Genomic DNA, 11,904 nt, shown 5'->3' with positions numbered 1-11,904 from the left:
GTGATAAGATGGATCTGGGTAGTTTGACCAAGAGTAGACCGTGTGACGTAACACATAAGATGGATCTGGGTAGTTTTAAAACGAAGCACACACTTTTATTTGTTTTCTTGTGAATAATTTATCATAGCTCAAACAAACAGAACTTACGTACGTTACACTGAAGACCGAAACCTACCTCGAGTCCTATTGTTGTTTCTAAATACCTTATATTTGCACTTTGGGTATTTCGAGCATATTGGAACTTAACAAAAAAATCGAATGTACAGAACAGAAGTTAGATTATATTTCCATAGTCTCTCAGCATCTGCATATTACAGCCGTTTAATGTTCGTATATTATTGGTTGGTAAATTTTGTTTCACGCTGTACTTAAGTTATTTATTGGAACGCCATATATTTGTTACAAAACTTAACTTCAAGGGGTAATGATAACATTATTTAAACTAGCATTACGATCTATTTTAGCATATATAAAGAATAGAAGGAACAAACAGACTTTTCAATACCTCCTATGATTTGTACAATACATTATTTACTATTCTACAAATGGTTTGGGTACATTATACTAAACCGTTTTTGTTGAAGGCTGGCAAGAGGATACTATATATATAGAGATAGATAGATACTAAATGTGTGGGCCAATCTCAACCAAAATTTCTATGTAAGCTCTATGAACTATGGAGAATGTTCTAAGAGTTTGGAATTAAGCCTAACCATAATTTTAATAATCATAATTGGCCGTTTGGAGCAGATTTCCTTTTCCATGCAAGCCTAACATGCATTTGTTTTTGTACATTTTTATATGTTTACAGTATTAGCAGTCAACAGCAAATTGTTTGAAAGTGTTCTATGAACTCTTGATGACGATAAACCCACTTGAAATAAAAATGTATCTCCTAACGGCTGTTATGGGTATTAACATACCAACCGTTCTGAGATATATTGTTTTTGGAACTGAATCTTTACTGTTTGAGGTGATTTCTGTCCGATCGTTCTAGTTAGGATTGGCCCGCCATGGCCATGTGATTAGAGTACTCGACTCGTAACCTGAGGGTCGTGGGTTTGAATCCCCGTTACACCAAACATGCTTGCTCTTTCATCCGTGGGGGCGTTATAACGTGACGGTCAATCCCACTGTTCGTTGATAAAAGAGTAGTCCAAGAGTTGGCGGTGGGTGGTGATGACTAGCTGCCTTCCCTCTGGTCTTGTACTGATAAATTAGGGACGGCTAGTGCGAATAGTCCTCGTGTAGCTTTGCGCGAGATTCAAAACAAGCCAAACCAAGTTCTTGATGATGAGAAATTCATTTGAAATAAAAAATGTGTCTTAGAACGGCCGGTATGGGTACTGACACTTTTATTGATAAGAAGAGAAGGCCATCTTCAGGTTAAGAAAGAGCGAAACGTAAAGACGGGAGATTTTGGGCTTCAGAATAAAAAATGGTTTTCAGATGAAGAGGTCGAAAGGACAACTAGTAGAAATGAAAAAAGAACCGTGAATTGTTTTAAAGATGTTATTAACATTTTATTAGAATACAACAAGAACCTAAATTACAAAAATATTGTTGATAATATACTCTATAATGTCAAACACTCGGGTTGTAGTGCGAGGTTGAAGTTTCATTTGCCACACTCACGTATTGACTATTCATCTGAGAAACTCTGTATCGTCACTGCAGAACAAGGGAAATATTTAATTAAATTGAATATCAACATAGTCGCTGGTTACTGGTGGTTGTCGAAACGAGACACTCTAGATGTACAACATAAAAAAGAAAGACCATAACATGTAGTTTTGAGACTAATAGACGTAGATTTTTGCCTACGCACGCGAGTCAGGTTGAATAAGAAATCATATTCGTTTGATATCAGCGTTCTACCCTTTTGCAGTTTGTTTCTAATTTTCTTAACAAACGTGATAATAATTAAAAAATGTTCATTGCGGTAAACGAAATAATAAGTAAAAGTTATATCCTTCCTTATTTGTAAAAAAAAAAATCCTTTCGTAATAGAAAAGTGAATATTATTTTCAAAATCTGCGTAGCTGAATTATGAGAAATCCATTATTAAAACCAAAACAAATTTTTATAAAGTTCAACTCTACAGTTTTGTGATACGTGAGCCAAGAGGTTTCTCGCTTGACAGCTCAGCTCACGTGCGAGTAAGCTGTAGTTAAGATTAACAGATAAAATTGCCATATTTTTATTGGTTTCTTCTTTGTAAGGTCCAAGTTAATTTGTGAAATTATAAAATACAAAGTTTTTTTCCCACACAAACACAAATTTTCCGAAAAATGAAAACAATGTACATATCTAAATCAAAAAATAAATGACATATTGAAATAATTAGGTAAATAGACAGTTCTCGTTCCAAACACATTTCTAATCAAAGATTAAATGTGAACTTTTCCAATGGTTTCCTTTTTAACTTTATTAAAGATACGACGTTTACTAAACAATGCAGCAAAACACCATATTATTAACGATAACATTGACCTGGCATATACAATCACTGTATATCAATTACTGTAGCATCTAGTTATAGATACTAGAATAAAATCAATGTTTATTGACACTTTAATATAACATCGTAGTAGTAAACACTAAAGTAAAATCAGTACTTCTTGACACTTTAACATAACATTGTAGTAGTAAACACTAAAGTAAAATCAGTACTTCTTGACACTTTAACATAACATCGTAGTAGTAAACACTAAAGTAAAATCAGTACTTCTTGACACTTTAACATAACATTGTAGTAGTAAACACTAAAGTAAAATCAGTACTTCTTGACACTTTAATGTAACATTGTAGTAGTAAACACTAAAGTAAAATCAGTACTTCTTGACACTTTAACATAACATTGTAGTAGTAAACACTAAAGTAAAATCAGTACTTCTTGACACTTTAACATAACATCGTAGTAGTAAACACTAAAGTAAAATCAGTACTTCTTGACACTTTAACATAACATTGTAGTAGTAAACACTAAAGTAAAATCAGTACTTCTTGACACTTTAACATAACATTGTAGTAGTAAACACTAAAGTAAAATCAGAACTTCTTGACACTTTAACATAACATCGTAGTAGTAAACACTAAAGTAAAATCAGTACTTCTTGACACTTTAACATAACATCGTAGTAGTAAACACTAAAGTAAACTCGATGTTTTTTGACACTTTGATATAACATTGTAGTAGTAAACACTAAATTAAAATAATAGTTTATGACACATTAATGTGACATTTAAGTAAACACTAAAAGTGGACATTTTTGACACTGTTAACATAACATCGTAGTAGTAACAGTCACAGTCAAATACATCCATCGCAATATCTAAAAGTTTTATGACACAAGTATTTTAGTTTGAGAATCTCTGGTTCGAATCCCTGTCCCATCAAACATGCTCGCCCTTTCAGCTGTGGGGGCATTATAATGTGCAATCCCACTATTCGTTGGTAAAATAGTAGTCCAAGATTTAGTAGTGGTGACTAAAGTAAAATCTAGTTGCTTGACACTCTAGTCTTACACTGCTAAATTAGGGACGGATAGCGCAGATAGTCCTCGTGTAGCTTTGCGCAAAATTCGATTCAAACCAAACTGAAGTCTTTATAAACAGTATGTGGTTGAAATACGTTTTCCCTTTCTACTTATGGTTGATGCTGTCTGATGTCTGATACTATTTTTGAATATTACAGTAACAGAACTAAGTGTTTCAACGCTAATAAAACAATCATTTATTTCTATTGTGTTTTTTAAATTAACTTAAACGTTTAAATGTAGTAAAATAAAAATTTCAGTTACTTTGGACACTAAAATATAAATGAGTTGTCGCTGATGAGACACTGAAGTAAAATTTACCGAGAAGATATATTTACAACTTTTATGAAAACCAAATAGTTAATTCGTAAAATATTCTACATAGCAGTTATTTTAAAACTTAAGCAACTTTGTTTATGAGAAATTATTAAAATTAAATACAGGAAATAGGAACATAAGTTTCTGTTGAGTTCACATCTTTTTTTAAAATTTTTTTAATTTTTTTTTGTCCTCTTATCCGTATCTCCACGTTCCTGATGATTCGCTACATCACGGAGTCAGCACGTACTAACATTCACCGTAAGACTTTTCCTGCGGGACCTATTGATTGCAGACAGTCGAAAAAAAGACTACACTGTGATTGTGTTGTTTCCGACTAAAGAGAGATTCATACAATCACCTATAAACGGAAACTAGCAATCCTTGATCAAAAGAATGACTTTTAGTCTGGGCAACATTTGTCGATAACACATTTTCTGATCAAGGGAACATACGTGCGCATTTTTAACTGTGTTTGTGTTTGTGTGCATTGGTTGGCAACGTTTTTGTTTTGTTTACGCAGCTATTTTTTGTTTATATGTTTGTTGTCATAAGTTTATTTCGATACCTCTATAGGTTTCAGTTTTCTTATATATACATTTAGTGCTACTGAAGGAGTGTATAATGGCCATCTGTTGTTATTCCACTGTAGTATGTTATCACTGGTGTGAATTATTTCCCCCCTGTACTATAGTATACTATATCTAATTTAGGTTACTAAATCACTCGATGTTCTTCTCCAACATTTTGTGCCCTTCCAGCGGCAAGTTCCCCGCAGGTACAGCTGTAAGCCTAAGGATTTACAACTCTAAAATCAGGGGTTCGATTCCCTCGGTGAACTCAGCAGATAGCCCGATGTGGCTTTGCTATAAAAACACACACACACATCCAGCGGAAGTGCAATCCAATCCTATAATCCGAGATTCAATATCGCGAGGTGCACACAGTAGATAGACAAATGTGGGTTTACTCTAAGACAAATACTCTATCATTTTATTACCGGTTTTATTCTACGATGTAGCTGTACAACAGTTGATTACGTGGTTACATGGCTTGGCATGGCCAGGTGGTTTGGGTGCTCGTCTAAGAGTCTCGGGTTCGAATCCGCACTCCCCAAACATACTTGCCTTTCAGCCGTGTGGATATTATAATGTGTGGCTAATTCCACTAAATGAATAGTCCAAGAGCTGCTAAATTAGGGATGGTTTGCGCAGGTAGATCTGGTGTCACTTTGTGCGAAATTCACAAAGAGAAACAAAAACAGAAAAAACGAAACTTCATCCGTTACTTATCTCTCATATTGACTGCAAATATTATCGATCTAAATTTTCTGGTTAACACAAGGAAACGTGGCTCTAAACGTAGTTGTAGCTTTGAAACAGACACACCTCTCAGACACTAGTAAGTAACTATAATTAGTTCAGCGTGGTTTGAGAAACTAATCGTTTTCGTATTTGTCTTTTCCCTCTTGTTTCCTTAAAGTCCGAACAAAATCTCTTTTTTTTTGGTTCTTTTAACTAAATTATTTTTTAATGTAGCCATGACGCCAGGTGTGTCTTTAGTTTTATTTGTTTATCTCTACGTCTTATGCTTTATCTACAGATTATGTATACTAGTTTAATTAAACTAGTTTATCTTTCTATTATTTTAACAAAGTTTTAAAATTATCTATTTCTTTTCGAAAAGTTTCACTCATTCCACTTACTTAATTATCACCATAAGTACAACCGTAAAATGATTTTGAATGAAACACTTTGTTTTATAGGACAAGTATTTATCGTGCGCTGAACAAACTCCATAATTAAAATTGTGGAGGTGTTATAAACGTTACATTGAATACCAACTGTTGTTTTCTAACTGGACACCTTTTTCTTCTGATGGCGGGTGTCGGTGGTTGACTAGCCATCTTCTGGATAGCAGTTTGAAAATAGTGACGTTTGTGTTGAAACTGCAAGTCTCGCTGTTGTTAAACAGCCTGCTAAACAATAGCGTTAGACCAAACATGCACTTCTGCAGAATCTTTGAAAGTGTTCTGTTTTCAAGAACGTATAAAACAAGAATTCAGAGAAATAAATATTTTTATTTCTTGCTCTCGAATTTCACATGTCGTGCTGTGTTGTGGCCGATAGAGTGCACGATTCAACTCATGATTCGTGGCATGCGCACGTTTTACTGACGTCACGACAGTAAAACTTGCAACGTTATGCCTTCCTTATGTGACGCCATTTCATTTTAGTGTCTACTAACTGAGTGACAAATAACACAATACTATATTAAGGGTGTTTTATATCTATTTTGGACGATTATTCAAGTTTGATGTTTATCGCAAATTGGTTAAATCCTGAACTATGGTTCTGACAACAGTCTAATATAATATTTTTTATTCTACTACTAAATATGGTTTTATTTAATACAAACTGTACATACGCACGTTAAAATGATGCCTAAAGCCAACGTTTAGTGTTTATGTATTCCGTAAATAAGTTATATCCTTTATTTAATGTTATTTTTATTAATAATATTGGTTAGGATGTTTAATGTTTGTAATTTTATTATTTTAACTTATTAATCATCACTATTGTAGATAATTATATGGATAATTCTGCATTGTTAGGAATAACTTAAGTATTAGAAACTGGTCGAGCATCGGAAGATATTTTTGGGTTTGCGAAAATGTCGTTAACAGCAAAATATTTTAATCTATATAGCAAAGACTGTATTAGAACGGTTTATGCAATTAGCTATACTTATTACCGAGTATCGTTGCATGATTTATTTCTAAATGAGTTACCGGTTAGTAATATACCACATTCCCAAAACACCGGTGCATAAAACACAACTTAGAACACAAATACCGGTGCTTAAAACACAACTCAGAACAACACAGTTGATTCTCTGAACATATTGCTCTCAAGCACCATTCACAAGAACCGAGTGAAACTTTAAAATTCTTATGTCATTTTTGTGCCTTCCAATAAATACCTTCAGTCACTTGAAACATCTTGTTCGCATCCGTAGCTATTTATTATTGTACGGTAATAACATGAAAATAGTGGCTTCAATGTGTAAATGTATTTCAAAATCAGTTAGTTTATTCAATCTCAAAAGAAAGTACTGCAACAATAATGGATGCATGTCTTTGTAAACCAACCCCTGTAAAAATGTCTTTTCCTGCTACCTAGCTTCTACCACAGTACACAGAGATGCATTGTTAATTAAAATATTAAAAGAACTTGTTAAAGCATTTAACTGCTCTGTTAACAAGAGTTTGCTAGTGATGGTACATCATAAAAATACTTAAGTTTAGGCAAATTGTATCTGTTAGATACAACCCTAGTTTGTTTTTTTCACTTCCATGCTTAAAAGACTTCAAATTGTGAAAATGTAAAAAACAAAAGAAAACAATATTGTTAAAAATTGTAGCAAATGTAAGAACATCGTTAGACATTCTTCTATTAGATATTTTTATTATATTCTATGGCACGTAGTTCTTGGTAATACTTAAAATATTCCTCTGTTAGAGCGCTGAGCCATATTCCATCATGGAGAAACAGTCAAAACAAAGACAACCTGTGATTTTACTGAGCCAAGTTATGAAAATAAATAGACGGACGTGACCTCTTTGTTATGGAACCAATAAATTATGAAGTGGAAACATCACTTAGAAGGACCACACCTAAAAATATTGATCAAAGTCAAAACCACTGGGTCTTTTAAAAACGAAAAGAAGTTTATTTCGACAGGAAAAGGATTTTACTTTAATCTTTGAAAATCTAAACGATCCGTGCTAGTTCAAGATAATAAATCACATGATGGATAATTCTCGTGGGTTCCAGATTTTAAAATAATAACAACTGTCTAGTAATGTTGTACCAAAGGTTCAGTTCTTTAATAACAACTACCTAGTGATATTGTACCAAAGGTTCAGTTCTTTAATAACAACTATCTTGTGATGTTGTACCAAAGGTTCAGTTCTTTAATAACAGCTATCTAATGGTGTTGTATCAAAAGTTCATTTCTTTAATAATAACTATCTAGTGATGTTGTACGAAAGGTTCAGTTCTTTAATAACAACTATATTGTAATGTTGTACCAAAGGTTCAGTTCTTTAATAACAACTATCTAGTTATGTTGTACCAAAGGTTCAGTTCTTTAATAACAACTATCTAGTTATGTTGTACCAAAGGTTCAGTTCTTTAATAACAACTATCTAGTTATGTTGTACCAAAGCTTCAGTTCTCTAATAACAACTATCTAGTTATGTTGTACCAAAGGTTCAGTTCTTAATAACAACTATCTAGTGATGTCATACCAAAGGTTCAGTTCTTTAATAACAACTATCTAGTAATGTGCGTGATTTGTTTATTTTCTGGCGTAGAATAATTTTTCTTTTACTCTAAAAACTGAATGAATCTTCCACTCTGATCCATCATTAATTATTAATTGATTGAATTTCAAAAAAAAAAATGTTTTAACCTAAAATTATTAACGGATTGTATATTTTTGAAACACATATTAGAAAACATGTAATATTGAGTAATTCGGTTTAAATAGATAAAGATGGGGAGACGTAACAGGATCCTTCGTCTGCACGAGTTACATTTATGAATATTTGAATTTGACTGTCGTAGCGTACATTTTCAAGTGTTTGCGTGATTTCTAGAAGTTTACAGTCGTTCCTATTAGCGTTTTAGTTGTTTTTGTACGCGCAAATCGTTCCGTGGATATGTGCGTTTGTTTGGTTGTTTTTGGAATTTCGCACAAAGCTACTCGAGGGCTATCTGTGCTAGCCGTCCCTAATTTAGCAGTGTAACACTAGAGGGAAGGCAGCTATTGATAACCATCCAACGTCAACTCTTGGGCTACTCTTTTACCAACGAATAATGAGATTGACCGTCACATTATAATGCCCCCACGACTGAACGAGCAAGCATGTTTGGCGTGATTGGGATTCGAACCCGCAACCCTCAGATTACGAGTCGAGGCCTTAACCACCAGGCTATGTTGGACCACCCATTAATGAAACATCGTTGTATCAACCTTGGGCTTAATACGATTGCTGTGCACATCCTTCGTCTTTAATAACAGTCGTTTCGCATCGAGCTATTATTGTTTTCCGAAACCAGAACGATATATTTTTTTATATAATATGATATTGCGGGCAGTACCCGTAGTGATGTTTCCGCCAGGTGGATACTGAAATGACTTTTGCTTCATAAAATTCTGATTGCCTTTACTGTAAGCTCATCGATTTTAAGAGAGCAAAAACACTCACTGCGCCGAGTGTATAGGCCCAAAACTAAAGTAAAATATATTGACAGTATCATTGTAAGCTGCAATCTCGTTACTACTATTTTGAGAACAAGAAAATAAAACAGTGCATATATTATTTTGTTAGATTGAATGCAAAATATATTTAAAATATTTTTCTATTCATTTCCAATGCAAAGATGATGATAGTTAACACTTTGTGTCCCATAAATGGCTGATATAAAAATGTGTAGACGAAAAATTGTACATTGTAATCACGGTCGAATTTATGAGCTCACAGAAGCATCATAATGTAGTGGTATGGATTAGATTCAGAGCAGTTGAAATGGTATTATAACTCTCCTCAACAGAGAAACATGCTTGAGTTACTATCGTTATCATTATTAACTATTCTACCATCCTTGGTAGATTCAGATGTTAGGGACAGTAGAAGTATATAAGTTTCATGGAAGGCTGTGTTTGTTTTTTTTGTTTTTTTTATTTTTCGCAAAGGTACACGACAGCTATATGCGCTAGCTGTTCCTAATTTAGTAGTGTTAGACTAGAGAGAAGGCAGTTAGTCATCACTACCTACCGCCAACTATTGGGCTACTCTTTTACCAACGAATAGTGGGATTGACCGTCACATTATAACGCCCCCACGCTGAAAGGGCGAGCATTTTTGGTGTGACAGGAATTCGAACCCGCGGCCCTCGGATTACGAGTCGAGCGCCATAACTGTCTGACCATGTTAGGCCCCCTTGTGTTTGTAATTAATAACAAAGTTATACAATGGGATATTTGTGTTTTGTGTACCACGAGTATTAACACTCAATTTTTTACGCTTTAAATCCGCAGAGAAACCACTGTGCCATAAGGAAGAGCATTACCTACCAGCTGCGTAGTTATTAGATTGTTCAGAAACAAATATCGAAATCCTCAGGATAACATTTAGAAGCTGAATATTGTGTAACCTATCGTTGGTTGGTTGATTTAATCTTTAATCCAATGTTTGTTGCTTACAAGGTGTCTTGAATGTCTGCTGTTTCAACTCTACTCAGAGTAAGTTTTGCAACCTTCAAGACACCATGGGCAAGAAGGAGTTTCGTCTGATTTTCCTTTACGATTTCAAACTTGGACGAAAAGCTACCGAAACTATACGAAGCATCAACCAGGCATTCAACCATGGATCTGTTACTGAACGTACAGCTCAGTGTTGGTTCCAAAGGTTTCGACATGGAGATGAAAGTCTTGAAGCCCACGAAGGTAGTGGAAGGAAGGCATCCTTAGATGAAAACACATTAGGGGAAGCAGTTGAAACAGACCCTCAACAACAGTATGTGAGCTTGTAGAAAAGCTAGGTACAAGCAAATCAAGTATTGTCAACAACCTGAGTGTGATTGGAAAGATGAAAAGTTGGATAAGTGGGTTCCGCATGAGCTGACTGAAGATCAACAAAATCGGTGTCATGAGACCCGTCAAGGATGACGCCCCTAAAATTGAACGAATTGGGAATCGAGGTTCTGTCTCATCCAACTTATTCCTCAGACCTTCCACCAACAAATTTTTATTTTTTCAAGCAATTTGAGACATATTTTTGAACAATAAACACTTTGAAAACCAGGAAGCTGAAGAAGAAGCTTCCAGGGAGTTCATTGAATAACACAATGTAACACAAATTTTGTTCCTGGATAGTATGTGTTATTTCTAATTACATACAAAAGTACAGTGCAATGGCCATTATTCCATTCAAACTTTGCTTTCGTGACCTGGATAATGAAATTTAGAAATTAACCTATTTTCTATGTAAAACAGGCAAATTTGTACATTTTCATTCACATAAGGTCTGAATAAAACAACATATGAATCAAAATTTACATGTATTTATACTAAAGTTATACAAAAATGTTTAGAAGTGAGTACGTTTTCGAGATTTACGACTGTAAATATAGTCTCCCATCATGTTTTCATCCACTCCTTGGTGGCGGCGTTCAAAGTCCAGTATATCTTGGTGGAGAGAGAGTGCCCTGCTCCTCTGAGTATGCTCCCATGTTCTCTGAATTTATCAAGATGAGTGTCAAGGATATGGACCTTCAGGGACATCCCAGCCCATTTAGCCTGTAATTGTTCACCACAGCCTCAACCAGTTCCACATAATTTTCGGCCTTGTAGATGCCCAAGAAGTCCCGAACCACTGCGACAAAGCTGCCCTGCTTTTTTCCTTCCTACTGAGCTTGGGAATTCTGTGCACTGTAGGATCTTCTTTATTTGTGGTCCAACGAAGACACCAGCTTTGACCTTTGCCTCAGACAGCTTAGGGAAAAGTCACAAAAGTACTTGAAGGCTGCACACACCTTATCAAGAGCTATGACAAGTTGTTTCATAAGACTCAATTTTATGCAATGGTGGGAATAACACTTTCTGGAGGTCCACTAGTGGCCTCATTTGATTGTGCCTCCCCACAGAGAACTCGGTCCGTTGTGGCCAGTGCTTGTTGTGTGAGCTGCGGTGTCCCTGCTGTCCCAAAGGTAAAGATAACATGGAAACTTGGTAAAACCTCCAGACCCATCAGAAATGCCATAATTTTAAAGTCTTCGATAACCTCCCAGCCATACTTATTATATACTCGCTTTTTACGCTGTTGTATTCCTCTTGAGATGCATTTAATTTTAAAAAGATCTAAAATTTCTATATTATAAATTTTACTATTTAAGCAAGAAAAAATTGTCCGTCCCACCTTTGAGTTTTTTTTACAGTGTTTCGCAGGTAAAAATGAGGTAACCAGGATTTGTCTTGA

The sequence above is a fragment of the Tachypleus tridentatus genome, chromosome 9, assembly GCF_004210375.1.
Source record: "Tachypleus tridentatus isolate NWPU-2018 chromosome 9, ASM421037v1, whole genome shotgun sequence".
In the NCBI taxonomy this organism is placed as follows: Eukaryota; Metazoa; Arthropoda; class Merostomata; order Xiphosura; family Limulidae; genus Tachypleus; species Tachypleus tridentatus.
Note: the sequence above shows the minus strand (reverse complement) of the source record.